We start from the raw sequence: 22946 nt of genomic DNA, 5'->3' as shown, positions 1-22946 counted from the left end.
CGCAGCCAACCCCTGTTGGATGTGGGGCAACTCCTCTCGGCTGCTGGGCCTTGCCTCAGGCGTGGGGTAGCTCCTCTTGGCTGCGCCTCTTTGCCTGGTCGGTTGCGCCGGGGCCGGCGTCTGCTACTGGAAATCAGTGGAGAAATAACTCTAGAAGGAATAAAGGGATGGAGCAAAAGCAAAACCAATACCCAGCTGTGGATGTGACCGATGATGGAAGCAAGGTCCGGTGCTGTAAAGAGCAGTATTGCATAGGAACCTGGAATGTTAGGTCCATGAATCAAGGCAAATTGGAAGTGGTCAAACAGGAGATGGCAAGAGTGAACGTAGACATTCTAGGAATCAGTGAATTAAAATGGACTGGAATGGGTGAATTTAACTCAGATGACCATTATATCTACTACTGTGGGCAGGAATCCCTTGGAAGAAATGGAGTAGCCATCATGGTCAACAAAAGAGTCCGAGATACAGTACTTGGATGCAATCTTAAAAACGATAATTGATTTCTGTTCATTTCCAAGGCAAACCATTCAATATTACAGTAATCCAGGCCTATGCCCCAACCAGTAACACTGAAGAAGCTGAAGTTGAACGGTTCTATGAAGACCTACAAGACCTTTTAGAATTAACACCCAAAAAAGATGTCCTTTTCATTATAGGGGACTGGAATGCAAAAGTAGGAAGTCAAGAAACACCTGGAGTAACTGGCAAATTTGGCCTTGGAGTATGGAATGAAGCAGGGCAAAGGCTAATAGAGTTTTGTCAAGAGAACGCACTGGTCATAGCAAACACCCTCTTCCAACAACACAAGAGAAGACTTTACACGTGGACATCACCAGATGGTCAACACCGAAATCAGATTGATTATATTCTTTGCAGCCAAAGATGGAGAAGCTGTATACAGTTAGCAAAAACAGGACCAGGAGCTGACTGTGGCTCAGATCGTGAACTCCTTATTGCCAAATTCAGACTTAAATTGAAGAAAGTAGGGAAAACCACTAGACCATTCAGATATGACCTAAATCAAATCCGTTATGATTATACAGTGGAAGTGAGAAATAGATTTAAGGGACTAGATCTGATTGATAGAGTTCCTGATGAACTCTGGACGGAGGTTCGTGACATTGTAAAGGAGACAGGGATCAAGACCATCCCCATGGAAAAGAAATGCAATAAAGAAAAATGGCTGTCTGAGGAGGCCTTACAAATAGCTGTAAAAAGAAGAGAAGCAAAAAGCAAAGGAGAAAAGGAAAGATATAAGCATCTGAATGCAGAGTTCCAAAGAATAGCAAGGAGAGATAAGAAAGCCTTCCTCAGGGATCAATGCAAAGAAATAGAGGAAAACAACAGAATAGGAAAAACAAGAGATCTCTTCAAGAAAATTAGAGATTCCAAGGGAACATTTCATGCAAAGATGGGCTCGATAAAGGACAGAAATGGTATGGACCTAACAGAAGCAAAAGATATTAAGAAGAGGTGGCAAGAATACACAGAATAACTTTACAAAAAAGATCTTCACGAGCAAGATAGTCACGATAACGTGATCACTGACCTAGAGCCAGACATCTTGGAATGTGAAGTCAAGTGGGCCTTAGAAAGCATCACTACGAACAAAGCTAGTGGTGGTGATGGAATTCCAGTTGAACTAATTCAAATCTTGAAAGATGATGCTGTGAAAGTGCTGCACTCAATATGCCAGCAAATTTGGAAAACTCAGCAGTGGCCACAGGACTGGAAAAGGTCAGTCTTCATTCCAATCCCAAAGAAAGGCAATGCCAAAGAATGCTAAACTACTGCACAATTGCACTCATCTCACATGCTAGTAAAGTCATGCTCAAAATTCTCCAAGCCAGGCTTTAGCAATATGTGAACCGTGAGCTCCCAGATGTTCAAGCAGGTTTTAGAAAAGGCAGAGGCACCAGAGATCAAATTGCCAACATCCGCTGGATCATGGAGAAAGCAAGAGAGTTCCAGAAAAATATCTATTTCTGCTTCATTGACTATGCCAAAGCCTTTGACTGTGTGGATCACAGCAAACTGTGGAAAATTCTGAAAGAGATGGGAATCCCAGACCACCTGACCTGCCTCTTGAGAAACCTGTATGCAGGTCAGGAAGCAACAGTCAGAACTGGACATGGAACAACCGACTGGTTCCAAATAGGAAAAGGAGTACGTTAAGGCTGTATATTTTCACCTTGCTTATTTAACTTATATGCAGAGTACATCATGAGGAACGCTGTGCTGGAAGAAGCACAAGCTGGAATCAAGATTGCTGGGAGAAATATCAATAATCTCAGATATGCAGATGACACTACCCTTATGGCAGAAAGTGAAGAGGAACTCAAAAGCCTCTTGATGAAAGTGAAAGAGGAGAATGAAAACGTTGGCTTGAAGCTCAACATTCAGAAAACAAAGATCATGGCATCTGGTCCCATCACTTCATGGGAAATAGATGGAAAAACAGTGGAAACAGTGTCAGACTTTATTTTTTTGGGCTCCAAAATCACTGCAGATACTGATTGCAGCCATGAAATTAAAAGACGCTTACTCCTTGGAAGGAAAGTTATGACCAACCTTGATAGCACATTAAAAAGCAGAGACACTACTTTGCCAACAAAGTCTGTCTAGTCAAGGCTATGGTTTTTCCCGTGGTCATGTATGGATGTGAGAGTTGGACTGTGAAGAAGGCTGATTGCCGAAGAATTGATGCTTTTGAACTGTGGTGTTGGAGAAGACTCTTGAGAGTCCCTTGTACTGCAAGGAGATCCAACCAGTCCATTGTAAGGGAGATCGATCCTGGGTGTTCACTGGAAGGACTGATGCTAAAGCTGAGACTGCAATACTTTGGCCACCTCATGCGACGAGTTGACTCACTGGAAAAGACTCTGATGCTGGGAAAGGTTGGGGGCGGGAGGAGAAGGGGACGACCGAGAATGAGATGGCTGGATGGCATCACCGACTCTGTGGACATGAGTTTGAGTGACCTCCGGGAGTTGGGATGGATAGGGAGGCCTGGCGTGCTGTGATTCATGGGGTCGTGGAGAGTCGGACACGACTGAGTGACTGAACTGAACTGATGGTGATCTGTAAAATGGAGTATGAACAAATCATTTAAAACAGGAGGCTTCAACCTTCGGGATCTAATGTCTGATGCTCTGAGGTGGAGCTGATGCAATAATAATAACAGAAATAAAGTACACAATAAATGTAATGCACTTGAATCATCCAGAAACCATCCCCTCTCCCCAATCTGTGGAAAAACTGGCTTCCATGAAACCAGTTCCTGGTGCCAGAATGTTGGGGAACCACTGATTCAAAATGATGCTGTATAAAACTAAGGATATACTGTAGTATTATTTGGAAAAGGCAGACTTTAAATATCTACTTACAATATGATTCTACTTAGTAAATACACATAAACATATAAGTGATAAAGAGCATATTCTTCAAAATCTTCATAGTGTTTATTTCAGAGTAACCACAATTTCTATTTTCTTCCTTTTGAATTTCTGAATTTTCACAAATGAATAGCGATATACACCTTAACTTTTCAAATCTTCCTTTAAAATTAAATTTCTTTAGAAATAAGACTGGCAAGGATGAATATGAGAAAAGGTAATTCAACGGAAGGATAGAGCTGGGACTCAAAGTCATGCGTGACCAATCTCAAAATTCAACTTACTTCCAGTTCTCCTTCTGTTACAGACTTAATGTTTGCACCCCACCCCCCAAATTCATATGTTGAAACCCTACCCATCAATGTGATGGAATTAGGAAGTGGGGCCTTTGGGTGACAATTGGGATTAACATGAGGTCATGAGGATGGGGTCCTTATGAATGGAATTGGTGTCCTTTTAAGAATCATAAAGAGCTTACTTCCTCTTTCTATTTGCCTGTGTGAGGATTTAACAAGAGACAGCAGTTTGTGTCCTAGAAGAGGGCTTTCATCAGAACTAGACCATACTGGCACCCTGATCTTGGACTTTCAGCCTCCAGACCATGAAAAATATGTTTCTGTTGTTGATAAGCCACTCAGTCTATACTACATTGTTATAGCAGCTATACTAAGACACCTTAAAACAACTTATGTGGCCATGGGTTTACAAAACTGACAAACCCTTGTGGACACAACTAGTGGTCCTTGTAATCTCTTGAAGTCCTTCAAACCAGAGCAGTAATTGCATGTATGAGTTCCATCTGAGTTTCAGATAGGTGAGGAAGCTATTTTTCTCCATGTTTGTCAAATAATTCAATATTTTGGGCAAGGTTGCTATAGCAGTAAATACAGACTTCCAAATACACTATTTCTAAAAAGAATAAAGCCCAGCACATGCACCTAAAAGATGATAATAGCTAACAAATAGAGAAGAGTAGTGAACCTATGTCTCAATATCCTGAGTATATAAAAAAAGCTGAACTTCTTATAATTAAGGACATTCTATACATTTTGTCAAAACAGAGGAGGCAAAAGGGACTAAAAGTTTTTAAATTTAATATCACCTATATTTTTACCTGGGATGACTAAGTAGAAAATTGCTCCATGACTCATGTAGAATATTTGGAATGGGAAAGTGAAAAAATGGAACAAGTCCCATATTTGAAATGAGAAGATTGAGTCTGATCTCTGAGTTCAGCCCAAGAGCTGTGTACTATTTGGAGGGGATTTCTGGCTTCTCCTTACTCCAGTCTACTTGGCTAAAATATAGATAATAATACTTTATAGAGTAAGCAATATATGTGCAAGGTTTATTTGTAAAATATAAAGCATTCAGTCCACAATTATTGTCCTTAACTCACATTTCCACAGTGTTACACCTAAAATGCTTTTATAAGTAGAATTTCATATAACCACACAATATTATAAGATGTTTAAGGCTGTGGCCCCATGATATAAAGTTTCTAATTTTAACATTTGAAAACAAGAACTATAATTTAAAACCACAGCATTATAAGAACAATAACATTTCTTTAAAGCAGCTTGTGCCAACTTATTTTTAAGCACATTTTTACTGCTAGCTTTTAATTCATCCCACTGTATTGTGAAAGAATGATTTTAGTAATCTTTTAACTGTCAGCAGTTCTTTCTTCATTCATTCATAGAAGATAGGTACTGTTATGTTCTTAACTGTTCATATTTTCTACACATAATTATCTTATTGTGACAGATTGTTTTTCAAGAAACAGTAAAGTAACTATCGCACTGCTTACCACAAATTCTAATAATTAGACACTGAAATGAGACCCACCTAAGATGATTAAAGAGTTTTAGAAAATATGGCCTAAGTAGAAAGGTTAACAAAATTATACTGGATAATTTTAATCTTTTTTAATAACTAGCTGTCTCAGATGTCTGCCAGTAATGCTCTCTAGCTTCATATTTTTACAAATCAAGAAAACCTGAATCTTCATTACAGTATGAGAGATACAGTTTAGGAGGAAAAAGTACTTTTTGACAGTACTTATCTAGAATCAACATGATTTCACTGCAAGAACTAGGAACTGGAAGACCTGTATTAATGACCCAACTCTAGTCCTTCATCAGAAACTTGATTTTGACCAGCTTTGCTAATGAGCCTCCTCTTGCTTATCTGTAACAAGAATAAACTATGTGTTTCCTGTATCATCGGTGGTAAAAATCTAAATGAGAAAATCTATGAGAAGGACTTGGTAACCTGTAAGGGCTAAACAAATAAAGCTGTTATCGAGTGTGTGTACTGGTGGCATAAATCCTTTTTTTTTTTTTTTCTAAAAATCTTCAGATGTAGATCAGAGTCTCATCATGATAGGGTGGTTATTGTCAGTCTTCTGCAAAAGCAGCAAGGAAGATTAGATCAACACTTAATAAACACTCTGTCAAGAAGGATATTATGCTATTTACATATGCATCATAGAACTTAGAGGCCCTCTATGCATTTACTTGATGACTAGATATCCTATTTCTAATGTCTGATTATCTGGTATAAAAGTCTTATATGAATAGTTGTCTGGTCTCTTAACTCTTTTCTTTTGCAGTTATTCTCTCTTACAAGCATATACTTCTTTCATGGACCGTGCTATAACACCTTAGTATGTGGTATTCATCAGCATTTCATCTGACATGCCTTTGCTCATTCATATGGCAGAAAGTGAAGAGGAACTCAAAAGCCTCTTGATGAAAGTGAAAGAGGAGAGTGAAAACGTTGGCTTGAAGCTCAACATTCAGAAAACAAAGATCATGGCATCTGGTCCCATCACTTCATGGAAAATAGATGGAAAAACAGTGGAAACAGTGTCAGACTTTATTTTTTTGGGCTCCAAAATCACTGCAGATGCTGATTGCAGCCAGGAAATTAAAAGACGCTTAATCCTTGGAAGGAAAGTTATGACCAACCTTGATAATATATTAAAAAGCAGAGACATTACTTTGCCAACCAAGGTCCATCTAGCCAAGGCTATGGTTTTTCCCATGGTCATGTATGGATGTGAGAGTTGGACTGTGAAGAAAGCTGATCGCCAAAGAATCGATGCTTTTGAACTGTGGTGTTGGAGAAGACTCTTGAGAGTCCCTTATACTGCAAGGAGATCCAACCAGTCCATTCTAAAGGAGATCAATCCTGGATGTTCATTGGAGGGACTGATGCTAAAGCTGAAACTGCAATACTTTGGCCACCTCATGCGACGAGTTGACTCACTGGAAAAGACTCTGATGCTGGGAAAGGTTGGGGGCGGGAGGAGAAGGGGACGACAGAGAATGAGATGGCTGGATGGCATCACCGACTCTGTGGACATGAGTTTGAGTGAGCTCCGGGAGTTGGTGATGGACAGGGAGGCCTGGCGTGCTGTGATTCATGGGGTCGCGGAGAGTCGGACACGACTGAGCGACTGAATTGAACTGAGTAGTGACTGTGTGCCAGCTGTGCCTCCCAGCTGCTCTCCGCCCTGCTCTGTTGAAGTTACATGCCCCGTATGCATTCCTCTTTTTCTCCCTGCTGCCCACCTCCACAGTAAAGCAGGATGCCCTGGGACTACCCACACTGCCAACATTGATTTCTAAGTCTAAGAGACTGAGGATGACCCACCATGGCTTCCTTGGTCACTTGAGCCTCTAACTTCATAGGTCACATATTCTGATTCTTTCAGAAACACCTTATGCCTTATTGGAGAAATTTCTTGTTATGTGGTTAAGTTCTACCAGCAAGATCATCCTTCCAAAATATCACACAATTACCGTGTCTTAGTCATATGATGATTGCTGTTGTTCAGTCGCTAAGTCATGTTTGATTATCTGCGACCTGGACTACAGCACGCCAGGCTTCCCTGTCCTTCACTATCTCCTGGAGTTTGCTCAAGTTTATGTCCATTGAGTCGGTGACGCTATCTAACCATATCATCCTCTGCCATCCTGCCTTCATCCATCCTCTCCTCCTGCCTTCAATTTTTCCCAGCATCAGGGTCTTTTCCAATGAGTCAGCTCTTTCCATCACGTGGCCAAAGCACTGGAGATTCAGCTTCAGCACCAGTCATTCCAATGAATATTCAGGGTTGATTTCCTTTAGAATTGATTAATTTGATCTCTGTGCAGTCCAAGGGACTCTCAAGAGTCTTCTCCAGCACCACAATTTAAAAGCATCAATTCTTTGTTGCTTGGTATTCTTTATAGTCCAACTCTCACATCCATACATGACTACCGGAAAAACCATAGCTTTTATATATGGACTTTTTCTGGAAAGTGACATCTTTGCTTTGTAATAGGCTGATTACTTTCCTTTAAATCCATGCTACAATTCTTACTGGGCTTCCCAGGTTGGCAAAGAATCCACCTGCCAATGCAGGAGACATTGATTCAATCCTTGAATTGGGAAGATCCCCTGGAGAAGGAAATAGCAACATGCTCCAGTATTCTTGCCTGGGGAATCCCATGGACAGAGGAGCCAGGTGGGCTACATGGGGTCACAACAGACTTGGACACAACTAAGCAACAACAAGAATCATTCCTGTTATCAACTACACTTGAAATTATTGTTTTTATTTCCAGCACCGAAGACACTGCATTTTGAAACATTTTATTCATTAAACTGCATTTTATTAAGTAATATTTTTGTTTCATTAATCTAAAGAAACGATCAGTGTGAGACAACTATTTGTAACAGTACAGAGCTGATAAAATTATAGCAAATAATTTTGTGGTTTTTATTATCCTGAGCTGCTTTCAGTTCAGTTCAGTTCAGTTGCTCAGTCGTGTCCGACTCTCCGCGACCCCATGAACTACAGCACACCAGGCCTCCCTGTCCATCACCAACTCCCGGAGCTCACTCAAACTCATGTCCACAGAGTCGGTGATGCCATCCAGCCATCTCATTCTCCGTCGTCCCCTTCTCCTCCCGCCCCCAACCTTTCCCAGCATCAGAGTCTTTTCTAGTGAGTCAACTTGTCACATGAGGTGGCCAAAGTATTGCAGTTTCAGCTTTAGCATCAGTCCTTCCAATGAACACCCAGGACTGATCTCCTTTAGAATGGACTGGTTGGATCTCCTTGCAGTACAAGGGACTCTCAAGAGTCTTCTCCAACACCACAGTTCAAAAGCATCAATTCTTCGGCGATCAGCTTTCTTCACAGTCCAACTCTCACTTCCATACATGACCACAGGAAAAACCATAGCCTTGACTAGACGGACCTTGGTTACAAGAGGGTAAATTTATGAATCCCACTTCACAGTTTGGACATGATTAAAACAGCACTGGTATGAACTGAGTATTATGTTCTCCCCTTAATTCATTTATTGAAGCTAAACCTCCAATGTGATGGCACTGGGGTTGGGACTTTTGAGAGGTGATTACATTCAGATTAGGTCAAGAGGGTGAGAAATTCAAGATGGAAACAGAAATAAGATTAGAAGGACAGGAAGAGAAACTGTCCTTATAAGAAGAAGGAGAGAGAGTTCACTTTTCTTTTCATGAGCATGCACCAGGAGAAGGCCCCATTTACAATCAGGAAGAAAACTCTCACCAGAACCAGACATGCCAGCACCTTGATTTCTTGCTTCCAGCCTCCAGAATTGTGGGGAAATACATGTCTGCTCTTTAAATCATCCAGCCTATGGTATTTTTGTTTTGTTTTGCTTTTCCAATGTTCTCAATGCACTATAAAGGTTCTCAAACTTGGCTATGTGGCAGAATCACTAGAAAAGCTTGTTTGCATGCGTGTGTGTGTATGTGTGGTTTGTTAATTAAATAGTAATCATATTTTTAAAGTAACATGAGAATAAAAAATACATTAGTGACTCTACAATTAGAGAGTTCTATGAGTACTATTTATTAATCCAATGCTAGTTTAAAGTGTAAAATATATACCAGGATGTTATCTATTATAAGCAACATGGCATAATATACACAAAATATAATCTACTGAGATTCTCTCCACAGCTTTAAACTGCTGTTTCTCTGTTTTGTACTGTTAATTTTTGTCAGTGTGCCATGATGCCATCAGAGAAATGCATTGCTATTCATTCTTCATTACTGATAACTCCTCACATATGTGGTTTCTATTCATTATTTCCTTAATTTTGTTCAGATCTATTTTTTTAATTGAAAGATAATTGTTTTACAATATTCTGTTGGTTTCTGCTATTCGTCAACATGAGTCAACCATGGGTATACACACGTCCCCTCCCTCTGTAATCTCCCTCCCACCTCCCGCCCCATCCCATCTCAGTCTATGCTATTTTATTTCTGCAGTCCAAGCTAAGACAAGATCACTCAACCCCACTGCCCTCTTGTATCCATATAATTGAGGAATTCCAGGACAGAACCATTTTGTGAAAACAAGACCTCTGAAGCAATATTTGTGTGTCCACGGTTACTCAGCTAGTTCATGGCAGAGCTGAAACTTGCTCCCTAGATTCTCTGATTCTGAAATCCCCAAATTTTCAACTAGACTTGGCAGTCATTTTAATTAACAATCTGAATGGCATTCTGCCCAACATTAGATTTAGTCTTTGGGAGTCAACTGGAGTCTTAAGGAAGTCATTTAGATTTCATGCTCCAGACTCAGATGAATGAATTTCTAGTGAAACTGAGACCCTGAATCACAGAGGTGATGGCCTTTGAGTCAGCCCATCCATTCTGCTCACACCTAAGGTGAGTGAGCCATCATCCAAGGAGACCAGAGGAGTAAGAAAGGTCCTTGTACTAATCCATGAAGAACTGGGGCAATTTTGTCTGAGAGGAGAAAAATGGCCCCAATCTTTAATCACGAATCAAACGTGATCTTTTCATGTGACTCTAAACTAACATTTCCATTGAGATTTGGCAATGGATTTTACTGACTATAACATTTAACCACACACACACACACGATGGGTATTCCTGACACTGCTACATCATAGCTGTGTGACCTCTATTCTTGGTTTTCTTATCTGTATACTGGAGCTTAATAATAGTACTTAGCAATATTTTACTTGGTATTATTATGAAGAGTATACTCCTTAATACAAATAAACCTCCTAGAAAGTTTCTTGACACAATGAATGTTAAATATTATGATGGCAATTATTATTTTTAGAATAAATGTTGTGATGTTTCACAATAAATACACCAATAGAAAGATATTCTACTGACTTTCAACTGGTTTAAATCGCAATATATTATGTTTATGTACTGTTCCATTCTTTCTATAATCACCACTTCTTAAAAGAATGATCCTCCCTTATTTGAGGCTTCTGAGAGAAAGAACTGAAAGAGGGTTTGAAATCACAACCAACAAATCCCCATAGACATAGGTTAAACACTTATAGACACGTTAAGAAAATAGGGACTACTCAAGTTGATGAGGGTATCAAAGACAGATGAAAAGGTCAAATTAACATAAAGAAGTGTTGCTAAGATATGAAATAAATATCAAACAAACAAAAACAACTTTGAAAAATGCAAACTAGAAATTCTGAAGTGAAACAAGTGCTGAAGTATAAACTAGAAATATACTTCAAATAATTCAGAGAGGATGAGAATACAAAATGAGCTTGTACTAAAGCAAAAAGAGTCATATTCTTTGCAGCTATAATGAAGGATCTGTGAAAGCTTTATGTTAGAAGCTTCTTAAACATATTGAATTTTCTTGGTCTTTAATTATATTTATCAATGTTATAAAATGCTATATACATTTTTTAGCTTCCCAGGGGCTGAGTAGTAAAGAATCTGCCTGCTAATGCAGGAGATCCTGGAGACGCGGGTTTGATCCCTGGGTTGGGAAGATCACATGGAGCTTGAAATGGCAACCCACTCCAGTGTTCTTGCCTGGGAAATCCCATGCACAGATGAGTCTGGGGGCCTACAGTCCATGGGGTCACAAAAGAGCTGGACATGACAGAGTGACTGAGCACACATGTATTTTTCTGAACTATCTGACTGAGGTATGATTTTAAGAATTGATTCTATAGCCACAAATCTGTCTTTAATTCTGTTTCCAAATACCATGCTGCTGTGTGCCTGTTAGGGAATGGTGGTGTGTGTTAGTTGCTTAGTCGTGTCTGACTCTGCAATCCTACGAACTGGAGACTACTAGGCTCCTCTGTTCATGAAATTCTCTAGGCAAGAATACTGGAGTGGGTTGGGTACTGGTATATTAATCATATCATTTTGTCCTAAACATTTTGATCCAGATGAAAAATAGCTGGGGACTCAGACTCCAAAATATCAGCCTTATTACTTACAAACTGAATTAGGGAACTCAATTTTGGTCAGTAGACCATTCACTCCTCTTTCAAATTAGATTCGCTCTCCAGGTCTGAAGCACAAATGTCCATGTACTGTTTCTGCACGTGGCTTCCACTGAATGATCTGAGGCTACTGCTCTAACTCTAGTGCTGTAATTCCAGGCTATAGAAAAATGCACTGAGTGAGTTGGGATTCCACCTGGCGTACACAGACTGAAGTGTGAACAGACTGAGGTATACACAGCCTGGCGCTGTTGTTTACCAGTCTTTTATGATCTTAAGAAAGTTATTCAAACTTTCTCAAGTTCAAGTTGCTGCTGCTGCTACTCACTCACTAAGTCATTTCAAACTCCTTGGAAACCCATGGACTGTAGCCCACCCAGCCTCTCTGTCTATGGGATTCTCCAGGAAAGAATACTGGAGTGGGCTGCCATGCCTTCATCTTCCCAACTCAAGGATCAAACCCACTTCTCTTACATCTCTTGCATTGGCAGGCGGATTCCTTACCACTAGCACCACCTGGCGGAGAAGGCAATGGCAAGCCACTCCAGTACTCTTGCCTAGAAAATCCCATGGATAGAGGAGCCTGGTAGGCTGCAGTCCTTGGGGTCCCTGGGGGTCGGACACAACTGAGCGACTTCACTTTCACTTTTCACTTTCCACTTGCACACATTGGAGAAGGAAATGGCAACCCACTCCAGTGTTCTTGCCTGGAGAATCCCAGGGACGGGGGAGCCTGGTGGGCTTCTGTCTATGGGGTCACACAGAGTCGGACACGACTGAAGTGATTTAGCAGCAGCAGCAGCAGCAGCAGCAGCACCACCTGGGAAGTCCTGTGCCTTGTATATAGGATATTAATAATATAAGATGCATTTTGTTGAAAATAATACACGTAAGTGGTAAATTATTTATGCTGAATAAAATGAAAATCATTAGAGTAAAAAGAGAAGACTTCAGATCTGAAAATGTGTTTATGTGTGTGTGCACTATTTGTGTCTAAATACAGGTTAAGAATATTTAAAACAAATTCAATATTAGCTTACTGACTCTCATACACTGTTTGCTATATACTTGATACTGTGCTATTATGATGATGAAAGGTATGGAATATGTTTAAGATATATAAAATATAAAAATATTTGGGGAACAAATATAGAATTATTTGTCAGAGCAGCTTTGATTTCAGTCTTCAGAAAACTCTCTCTCTGAAGGCTTGACACTTTTGTCAAATAGATTCACATATCATACCAACATGAACTTGAATTGAGAAACAGCTCAAAATAAGAAAATGATTCTAAACCTCCCTGAGCCTCTAGTCAAATTTCCTTACAGGTAACTGACTACTCCAAAAAGACTTCAAAGAACTCTCAACATGTCTAAGAATAAAGGGAACATTCACTCATAGAAGGAGAAGTTTTGTGAGAAGGACATTTTTCTATTGTGACTCAACATTCTATTTAGAGAGCTATGGCAAAAAATGAAAACATCAACTGTTTGTGTTCATTTGTCCTCAGTATTTTCTCTTTTTACTGAGATAACATATAAATACATATACATACACATTAGTAATCATTATTATATACAGTCAATATATATAATCATTACTATATATATAATTACTATTTACATATATTACTACATATAAATTAATATATTTGTGAATCCACGGACTGTATCCTGCCAGGCTTCTCTGTCCATGGGATTCTCCAGGCAAGAATACCAGTGTGGGCTGCCATTTCCTTCTCCAGGGGCTCTTCCCATCTCAGGGATTGAACCTAGGTCACCTGCACTGCAGGCAGATTCTTTATCATTTGAGCCACTAGGGAAGCCATACATATGTGTGTGTGTATGTATGTGTGTGGGTTTGTGTGTGTGTGTATGTGTAAAATCATTTGTACTTGGGACACTTTATTAGAAGTACAAAATCCTGGCCTCATCACAGATCTACAGAATGAGAAAATTTATAGATTATGATCCATCAAATACCTGCCCCATGGTTCTTGTGCATTTAATTCTTGCTTGAGATTTCATGATGAGCTTTGTTCCCTATCTTAGGGGTGCTTCTTTGTTTCATGCAACTGTTACTAAAGTAATGATTTTACATAATTGGAGATTACTATAATCTCTCAGTATAATTCTATGTCAGTGATGACTGTAAAATACAGTTCTGCACAGAGAAAAAACATTTGTTGGTTCACTTAGGTCAAGCAAATCAATTAAAACAGCTATTGGAAATTATTTTGGGTGCCAAGCACTGACCTAATTAGCTTATCTGTATTAACTAAATTATCCTTCAAACTATTACCGACTATAGTATAATCGACTCTCTGTTCTTCAGACGAGGAAACTCAGACACCAAAACAGTAAGAAACTAACTCAAGGTCATAAAAAGGCAGGTGTCAGAGCTATTCTTTAAACTGAGGTGGTCATTCTGTAGACTGTAACCCTAAGGACCACACTATGGTATAGGAAAGTGTAAGATGCTTATACCAAGGGTCTCAGACTGTGAGATTTGTTACAAGATTTGTTTGGTCATCATTACAAGATTTGTTTGGCATAAAACCCTCTGAGACTCAAATGCAAGCTGTGGTCCCTCCCTGAGGCAGAGAGAGGAAGAGAGAATAGCAGACAACGCTTACGTACCAATTAGAGGCAAAGGAAACACAAATTCAGCATCTATACAAAGAACAACTAAAGGAACATTTGGCCAAATAGAAATTCAAAAAACATAACAAATACTAGGTGACAATCTAGGAAAAAGTCGTTTTTCTCAAAAGGTGACTAGTTAAAAGAAGGAAAGATGATGACTACCTAACCTATAGATTTCATAGAAATTGTGGCATTTCAAGAGACCCCCACATAAAAAGTTTCACATTATTCCAAATTAACTGCTGACAAAAATCAAAATCAAGCTTCATTTTTATAAACTTCTGCCCTCCTGTCCAATTCTTTTGTGCTGTAAGATTCTACAGCCCAAAAGATTTCTTTTTAAAAAGAAAAATTGTCTAATGGATTAAAGGTGTAACTTGGGGGTTAATCATCTTATTATAGAGAACTTTCCTTGTAGATATTTTGTAAATATTCTTTTTTATTTTACTTGTGTCACATTTCAGAAATCGTGAATGCAGATAGCAAATGTTGGTCATCTATTTCCCAAATGTTTTCTCACAGTCAACACCTAGTTTGTGTTGCTACTAGCTTTTAGACTTTGTACTCATCCAAGAAACTCTGAGGGGAGAATCAGACTTTTCAACTGGGAATCTCTTTCGGGGCATCCATCTTGCAAATATTCACATATAATCCAGGTCTTGCTTGTAACCAGATGTGGAGAAAGCAAACTGCAAAACTTCAGGAAACATTATAACCACAATGCTCAGGGGCATTTTATTCTCATTCGTGGACAGAGGCTCACTCCATCCTCACCATGAAAACACCTGCAGATGGCTTCCTGGTATAGATTTCCCAGAGCTCGTTTCTAAGCCTTAGGGTGAAGAATAAACTCCTTTGTTACAAACCTTAAATGCAGTGTCAACATGCTGAGACCATGTCCCTGAGTTCATGTTCCCTACTGCACTGGAGAAAATGACTCTTTAATGTGTATTCAGTCGAAAAAAAATATTTGCATTAAGAAAATTTCTCTGAGACTCCTGTGCTGGGAATTAAAACTGTGTCCATATACATGAAATAAACAAACTGTCCTATAGCTGATACGCTCATATCAGCTGTCTTAATGATTAATGGAGATTGTCGCACAATCAATTCAACTACCTCAATCAATATTATTCATGAACTCCAGGAAATCTGGTGCAAATAAAATGGCTGGCATATTGGAAAGTGTTCTCCCTTATCAGGTAGTTGATTTAAGGATCTTCAATATACTAAAAATCATCAACTTTTACTTTTTCTACAACTTGCAATTAATCTTTTCTGAGTCAAAATTTTGGGTCTCTATATCATTTGAACTTGAAGATAACCTCTTCAAGATCTGGTAACTGATGATTTCTCTAAATTATAGTCAATAAATTATTATTCTTGTCATTTTAAATGTATATTTAATATCGGAGAAAGAATTCCATCGTAATTTGTAAGAGGTGAAAGACTAAATGACTGAAAACAGTGTTTGGTTCACAAAACTTGGATCAAAGTCTTAGAAAAAAAATTCCTTTGTAAAATTTTCTCTAGTGTGTATCAAACACAAACATGTCAAATTTGGCAGCTTTTTCAGATAGTCTCCCAATAATCAGAGTCAGACAGTAATCTAAAAGGATTTAATAATTCTTATAATCCAAGGTTTTTCAGACTGCCTTGCAAGAATTTTTTCCCTATATCATGAATATCAAAGAGATTATCTTCCAAAGAAGCCTTTGGTTGGTCATAGTAAACTACAAACAAATGACCTCAAAGAAACCAAGTCTTCATAGTATCAAATGTTCCAAACATAACGGAATTCAAGGCAGATTTCTGTGATAATACTGAGTGCAAAAGAGGAAGGAAAGATCTGTAGGTTTTCCTGAAAAATTGTTTACTTACTAAATATAATTAGGGTTTTTCTACGGGACACACTGTTCTCTAATGGACACATGAAAGCCTGTCCTCCAAGAAAGTTATATTTCTCTATGAAAATAGGGAATATTCTGGCATCCAAAAATTTATCATGTCAGGGAGGCCTGATATACTAAGACGATCAGAGAATATTTGTATTGCCAATTTATTACTACTGAAAATATCAATTGTGTTCTTTGTGGAAGATAAGGAATTTATTTCTTTAAGGCAGTTCTCAAATACTTTGGTCTCAGAATCCTCGACACTTTTAAAAATTACTGAGGAACTCTGAAAAGCTTTTTCCAGTAGTCATGTATGGATGTGAGAGTTGGATTATAAAGAAAGCTGAGCACCGAAGAACTGATGCTTTTGAACTGTGGTGTTGGAGAAGACTCTTAAGAGTCCCTTGGACTGCAAGGAGATCCAACTAGTCCATTCCAAAGGAGATCAGTCCTGGGTGTTCATTGGAAGGACTGATGTTGAAGCTGAAACTCCAATACTTTGGCCACCTGATGTGAAGAGCTGACTCATTTGAAAAGACCCTGATGCTGGGAAAGATTGAGGGCAGGAGGAGAAGGGGACGACAGAGGATGAGATGGTTGGATGGCATCACTGACTCAATGAACATGGGTTTGGGTAAACTCCAGCAGTTGGTGATGGACAGGGAGGCCTGGCGTGCTGCAGTTCATGGGGTCGCAAAGAATCGGACACAACTGTGTGACTGAACTGAACTAAACTGAAGAGCTTTTGTATATGTGGGCTATATCTACCGATATTTTCCTTAACCTACTAAAAGTTAATGCTAAGAAGTCTTTAAAATACAAGAATATGCAAGGACACATTTTATTTTCTGTAAGAGTGATGACATAATCACATACTAAGCAATCTTTGGAAAAAACACTATATATTCATGGAAGAGTGAGAGTGTGAATGGAAAAAAATGTCCCATTATTAAAACAGGATGACCTCAAGAACCCCTTGAAGAGGTCTTGGAAATTCCTGAAAAGGTCTTGGGGACCCCCAGGGTTTCACAGATCACAGTCATGAGAAACACTCCTCCAAACAGAATATGAGATAACGCAGAGTATGGAACCAAAGAGTTTGATATCTTGGATATTGCACACTAACACATTGTTAGACTGCATGAGATTTCTTTATAGAAAGAATATACATATATTTATATTTATATAAAAAATACATACTATTTACCAACCCTTTCACCATTCAGGAAAATTACAAAGAATGAGTGTCTTATACCCTTTGTCCCCAGTAAGAAATAGCCCTCGACTCTTGAATGCACAGTGGATGAAAAGACCCTAATGGCCTAATATGTCTAAGTAGATTTAGTTGTTCACACTAAGTTATGAACACTCAATAAATGCAAAATTAACATGTGATAAATTCACAAGCACAACAAAAAACCTCTTCTCCCTCTTGCCTAAATAGGGATTCATAGCCCTTTTGATCTACTTAGGGACTATTTCCAAGTCTCAGAAGACTGGATATCGTGACAACTAACTATTTAAATAATTATGAAGAATTACAATGAGAGACAAACATAAAACATAATAAACACTTGATAACAAATTTATTTTGATAGCAGTTTCTCTGCCTAGATAGCAGAATTTTCTAGACATCACTCCCTCCCATATTCTGCGAGAGATCAGGGGAACTGCCTTTAAATGGGCCCACTTATCACCCCTACACAGTCATGAAAAGCCCACTACTAGACCATTTATATAGTATGGCTAAAAGAAAAGCTACATTTCTTCAATTCTATTTATATAGCCTGGCTAAATGAAAAGTTACATTTCTTCAGCTCTTTAGAGCACAAAGGAGCTGGCTTTTAAATAAGTATGATATCCTAATCATGTGTTTCATTAAAAATATCAGCAAGGCACAAAGAAAATATGAATTGACACCAAGGACGATCAGACAACACTGCCCAGTAGGAGAGCTTTTATTCATGAATGATTGAAGGTTTTAGATACTTGTGCCTTTCCTTGGCAAAATGTCATTCTTTGAGCAAAAATGGTGACAGGAGCAAGTGTAGCATTACGGAAAATTGATCTCAAAACCTTCCTCAAAAACAGTGTCAGAACAAATTGATTTTCCACCAATAACTTAAGTGGTTTTAGATTCCTAGGCTCCCAGGTCTAAGGTTTTTTTTCTGCTATAGTACTTTATTTTTCCCCAGAGAGATTTCAGAGGGGAGGAGAATTGAAGTGGCATAGGAGAAGGCAAAGCTTAGTGAATGATTAGTCATGACGACTCTTGGCCTAAAAATTCATTTGGGGGAAAGGAGTGGAAGACTTCTGCCTTGGGAGGGTTAATACAACATGTATGTTGTATACGTTTCTGTGCATGTGCATGGGTGTATGGCCTCCAATCATCCTTCAAACACTCATACTTTATAATTTTATACATCTCTATCATGACCAAAAAATCTAATATGTGAACAGGTAACTGGAGAACTTGGAGAGCATAGATCCTGAAGAAACGTTCCTATACTTGTACAGAGAGACTGGACAAACTCTATCTTGCTAAGAATCAAGTTAGAACTGAACACCAATAAGTTATTATGAGTTTTACTAAAAAATGTACTCTATAAAAATTATAGTCAAATTACTTAATCTAAGGAAATAACATTTCAAGGAACGTCTTTTCTCCAACCTTTGCCTGCACAAAACACTACAAAAGTAATATATGTTAACAAAGAAATAAAAGAACAATAACAACATGGACTCAAATAGGTTAAGTACAACTGGGTGAGAGGAAAAGCTTGTAGCAACCATGTGCATGCCCACTTCATTTCTTCCATAGGGGGACTTCAGTTTACTAATATAATGCTCTATATAGCATCCACAGAATTGTTGTTAATTTTTAGCATCTAGAATAGCAATAGTTTTAATTATTGTTTGTCTGATTTCATGAGGACTTTTGAAAACATGAAAACTATTGTAGAAGGGAAGTGGCTACCTGTAATTTGTGACTGATAAAATCTGATGGAAACAATGGGCCAGAGTTTCTAACACTGTTAGAAACTCACAAGTTTCTAACTTGTGAGCACTGACTGTATTAGTAAGTAAAGTCTTCTTCGTTATTGTTAATTATCTGTACAGCACTGCCACAGAACTTCTACGTAGAATGAATGGCTGCACACCACACACACACACATTCTTTTAGGGTAACTGAATGTTTTAGAAAGTCTAGATTTTTCCAAGACAGTTTTGATTTCAGATATCCTCTCATTTGTTAGATTATATTTGACCATGTGTCCAATACAGCTACTTTGTATTTTATGTATTCTTATCACTAGAGATACAGCCCATTCTTGTATACTTGAACTCAATATTCACAGATTGATAAATTATAGGAAAATCTTTGACAATATTTCAAACAAATATAACAAATAATAATGACTTAAAAGTTCATAATCCTTAGCTACTGTTCTCCTATACTTCCTAACATTCTCCTGCAAGTCAGTAGCTATGAAACAATGGCTAAATATAAATAGGATGTTTTAGAAGATGATTTCAAAATAACCTGCATTTGGGGTTTGTAGAAAACCCTCCCATGTCACATTATTTTAAAGAAATGCTTGAATGCAAATGAGTTGACCTATACTTGATGATCCATTTTGATTTCATTATCCAATGTCTTAACGTGGAAGATCTTGACAGTCTAACAATTTGTCTTCTGTACTCTTTTGGAATTTCTTTTATTTTTAATTTGGAGAAAGGAAATGGCATTTTATTTCCTGCTTTCTATGGACTCAAAAGTCATAAAATTGTAAAGAGGAGAAAAATTGTCAATTTTTTAAAGGTTAAATGCAGGAAAATTAGAGTGTCTGAAAGGGCACACTCTGAATGGATCCAGCGCAGAAAGGTAGATAGGACTGGAGGGCAAGCTCAAAAATGAGCTTTGAACAAAAAGATTGAGCAGAAGTAAGTATGTAAAAAGAGCCTCCCATGTCAGTGACATCCATTCTTCCAATTATTTCTTTTAGCTTTATGGTTGCCTTGAGTCACACAGAATATAAGCATCCATTTGATCACATAATGGAAGAACACAACTGTATTTTGAAGTGAACCACTAACTCTAGGGGCAAATCTGCAGAAAGGTAAAATTTCCCTTCTCTTCTGTCCCAAAATTTTCTTTCTGAAGTGCAGGATGACAGCTTCACAGGTGGAAGAAAATCTCAGAAGGCCAGGCAGAAAACTAGCTTCTCATGACTGAATGTAGCAGAGTTGGTACACTTTTTGAATTTCACACAGTAGAATTACCTAAAACAATCTCTGCAGATAATAAGTTTCTGTGTGGGGAATGGTTCTGGCAGACAAGTAGTATATTTTTTGTTCTTGCCATTCTTTGAGACAAGGGGATGATTCCTCCTTGTAGAACACTTCAATCACAGACTATTTTTTCCCTTCCCTATGAAAATACAGGCTAAGGAAGACTTTTCATGAGCAGGTTTCCACCTGTAGTTTTCTCTCAAAAAAACAATGATCAAGATGCTTGGGAATTCAGTCTATCCTGGCAATGTCTGCATATTCATTTGTATCCACCTGTACTCTGCTGTTGGTCCTGTTTCTCTTCTCAAATCAGTATTGAAAGCATCCTTTGTATTTTAAAACTATTTAAAAAATGATTTTTTTTCTTCAGTTTTGAAGATGCTGGAAGCCACAAAAGTATAATTTGGTGCAAAGTTGTCACTCTATGTATCCTTAAGCAAATTCATGTGGAGATGTGTAAACACTCATTTATTGAACCTGATGTTTCTGGGGTCTAAACTATTCCTTGAGAATAAAAGGAATCTCAGCTGGTAAAGAGTCCGCCCGCAATGCAGGAGACGTGGGTTCGATCCCTGATTTGGGAACATTCCCTGGAGAAGGAAACAGCTACCCACTCCAGTATTCTGGTTGTAGAGTCCATGGAGTCACACAAAGTCAGACACGACTGACTGACTTTTACTTAGGATATTTAGAACTCCTGCATATTCCTTGCTCCCTAGGAATAATAATAAACATCCATGTAAGCTGAATTACGAAATACTGACAAGGTAGGGGGAAACATTTTCAAATACATTTATCAGCATGATCAATAGAAACAGGATTTAGAAAATCATATATGTACAGAAGATTATGTTCCATATACTCAAGGGAAAATTGTAATAACTTGACACAGTGACTGCCTTCAATAAAGTTACTATCTAAGAGAAGATAAGACAAACATCTGAAAAGATAAATAACAAGTGAATGCCATAAATGTTATAGGCAAAATGAGCAGTACTGGGATGTGGTGATTCATATATAAGAAATATGTATTTGGTCCTGGTCCCTGCTTCTGGCACAGAGCTCCTAAAACCCTCAGGATTTCCTAAGTGCTAAAAACAATAAAGGCCTCTTTTTTTTATGTTAATGAGGTGACTTCTGGATAGGTCCTTGGAGTGGTGCTGATTACCAGGAAAAACAACCAGAAATGGAGGGTTTGAACTTTTAACACCACCCCAATGACATTCAGGGAGGGGAGAGGGGCTGGAGGTCAAGTCAACTGTCAATGGACATTCATTTAATCAATCAATTAAATCATGATATACCTGAAAAAAAATATGGTCCAAAAGGATACATGCATGCCACTGTTCACTGCAGTGCTGTATACAATAGCCAAGACATGGAAACAACCTAAATGTCTACAAACAGGTATCCAAGGGAATATTATAAATCCATTAAAAAGAATGAAATAATGGCATTTGCAGCAACATGGATGGACGTACAAATTGTCATACTGAGTGAATTCAGACAGAGAAAGAAAAGTATCATATGAAGTTTGGAATTTTTAATTCCATCCCCTGATCTCCAGGGAGAGGAGAGGCTGGAGGCTGAGTCAACTGCCAACAGCCAGTGATTTAACCAATCGTGCCTATGTAATAATAACCTCAATAAAAGCCCCAAAGGACAGAGTTTGAATCCATTCTGGGCTGGCAGGCTAGAACACTTCCACATGGCTCCATGTCCCAAAGTCCACCAGAATAGAAGCTTTGCTCCTCAGGATGCTGACCTGTATATTTCTTTATCTAGTTGCTGCTTCATATCCTTTAATGTCATTTATAATGAACCAGTAACCTAGTGAGTAAACTAGTTTCCCGAGTTCTGTGAGCCACCCTAGCAAATAAATGGAATCCAAGGAGAGGGTAGGGGAACCTCTGATTACAGCCAATAGGTCAAAACACGGTAAACTGGATTCACGATCGGCATTTGAAGCAGAAAGTAGTCTTGTTGAACTAAGCCCTTAACCTATGGAATCTGATGATGTCACTGGGTAGATTGTGCTAGAAATGGACTGAATTGCAGGATACTCCTTAGGGTCAGATAATTGCTTGGTGCTGTGGGGAAAACCCCCATACACTGAAACTGGATGCAGAATCTTAAGTACAGACAAGTAATTTAAGAAAAGGAAAAGAATATTATATAATCCCTAGATTGGAAAGTCTTCAAATGTTCTAGCTCAATAACTTACTGATGCTGGAGTCCCTTTTAAAAATGACAGTTCACATTTATTAAATGTGTATTATTATACCAGCCTTGTGCAAAGCATTTTGATAATAAATATTGAACATATATATTCACTGTTTTGCATAACACCTTCAGGAGGTGAGTTTTTGTTTGTTTTGTTTTGTTTTCAAATGAGGAAACCAAAATTTAGAAAGAGTGTC

Source organism: Moschus berezovskii, chromosome 26 (genome assembly GCF_049115385.1).
Source record: "Moschus berezovskii isolate FMDL1 chromosome 26, NW_MosBer_1.0, whole genome shotgun sequence".
Lineage (NCBI taxonomy): Eukaryota > Metazoa > Chordata > Mammalia > Artiodactyla > Moschidae > Moschus > Moschus berezovskii.
This window is presented reverse-complemented; position numbering follows the sequence as displayed.